Genomic DNA, 2,232 nt, shown 5'->3' on the forward strand with positions numbered 1-2,232 from the left:
AAGGTAGATTTTATAAGGGGTGAAGGATGTTGGAAAGGAATAAATAATAGAGAAACTGTTATGAAAGCAAAGGTATCTGTGTGATTGCAAATGGTACAAAAAATAGAAACTTTTTTGTTATCATCAAACTTAAGTTGAATTGCGTGAGGTTTTCATTTTAACACCCTGCCACAAAACCACAAATTCAGCTATGCTATCCAGGAAATGTTATTTACAGTTTACCCTCACCTTAGACTCTCTGACCCTTGAAGACACCTTAGAGGATTGGCTGCCCCTTTCTCTCTCCTCTAGTTTATCATCTTTGCCTCTTGTCTTTAGGCAGCAACGCAGAATTTCCTGGTGACACCTGCTTGTGACCCCAGCTTTGAGAATCCATTAATTCTTCTCCATCTGCTTGGATCGATAGCTAAGGCAACCCTGGGCATCACAGTTTTGTGCACAGTAGAGCCATCCATTTTCCTCTTGAAAAATCATGTAAAAATTGGGAACAATGTCACCATGCAAAATAGAATTTCTTCTTTGGATAGTCAATGGCAAATTACTTTTGTTACTATTACATTTCTTTCAAATATTATAACTTAAAAATGTATAAAGCTCTTTCAAATGATGTAACTCATTTTTTTTACCCCAAAATGGTAAAGTCCAATTGAATATTATTATTCCTCACTTTATTGACTAGGAAATAGTCTTGCTCAAGGTTACCAATTGGTAACAGAAACGGAACTCACACTCGGAACGTCACACTTTTTGGCCATCTTCCCCTTTCTTCATTTAAGGGTCATCATTAAAAAATTAAAGGGTAACATTTTCTACAATATTTTAAAGCTTCAACACTGTTATTTTGCTTCTATACAAAGGAGTAAAGAAAAATTTTTCCACTTCGAGGTAAAGTACGATGGAGTGCTCCTCATGTGTGAACTGCTACATCTCCCTGACAACCAGCTCTCTTTCCCACATTGGCAAAGGAGGCCTGTGCCTCTCTGAACCACCTTCCAAATTCACCCAAAGATCTAGCTGCTGAAAAGATCATATGTACAAGCAGATAGCTGTGATCTGACAACTTAGGATACAAATATTAATCAAAAGAAAAGTAAATAAATAGTTGCCTGTATGTTACTTCATCCAAACCCTACCTTACTAGTCCCAAAAATAACAGCAGTAAAATATTAGCAGCAACCATTTCCTGAATGTTTACTCTAGAGCCAAGCCAAGCAGGACACTCAGCCCCATGTCCAGCCACTGTCATTTAATCCTCAGTATAAGCCCGCAATGTCAGTGCTATCCTGGCTTTATTTTACTGACGAGGCGCTGAGGCTTACAGAGCTTAGGTAACTTGTCCAGGTTTTACAGCAGGCAAGCAGCTGAGCGACATCTCCATTCACACCATTGACTTTATTCTTGTACAACAGGAAATCTCATTTCATAAAAGAAAAGTTTCCCACAAATAAAATCAAAATTCATCCAACCCAGAAAGAAGCTGAAGAAGTTGAGAGGTCATCTAACAGAGTTCTGCTTTGCTCATTGGAAACTGACTTCAGTGGAGACTTGTTAATCTTGTCAATTTTCCTAGAAAATTAATTTGCTTTGCAGCAAAGTCTTAAGACTGTGTGTATTAAATGTTACAGCTAAGCTAGACCCTTCAGCTAGTCACAAACTCTTCAATTTAGAGGGGGAAAACAGTAAATTAAGAGAAAGCAATGGGAAACATTTTTCACTGAAAGAAAAGCAAGCCACATAATATATTATTTTTTTCTAGCTTCAGGGTCTTGACCCTTTGGGGATGTTGAAAGGAATAAATGGATTGAGGAAAGGGAAAAACAGCAACTTTAAAAAGCTTGTGGCAGATTAGATGGTGTTATGATGCCTGCTCCTGACTTCCTCCTGCCAAAATGAGATTCATTAAAGAAAACTCTTAAGTAAATTAAAACTCTGCTCGCCAATACCCTCCCCTCCAGATGTTAACAGCCAACTGTGGTTCGTTTGATGACATGGCTGTGGGTAATCAGTAGAAACATTTCTATTAAGAGGGATGATGAGAAGCACTGGGAAATATTTTATGTACTTTTAACCAAAAATGACCGAACAGCTGACTGATTGATGACTTCTGGTATCAGGAACCCGAGATGCTCTCACTGTGTGAGCAATTGCTCATGAGTTCAGTCTGGCCATTCCCGCACCAACAAGATGCTGTTATTCCCTGACTTACGTCTACGATGAAAAGGTGGCTTCGAG

This window comes from Macaca fascicularis, chromosome 8 (assembly GCF_037993035.2).
Source record: "Macaca fascicularis isolate 582-1 chromosome 8, T2T-MFA8v1.1".
NCBI classification, from domain to species: domain Eukaryota; kingdom Metazoa; phylum Chordata; class Mammalia; order Primates; family Cercopithecidae; genus Macaca; species Macaca fascicularis.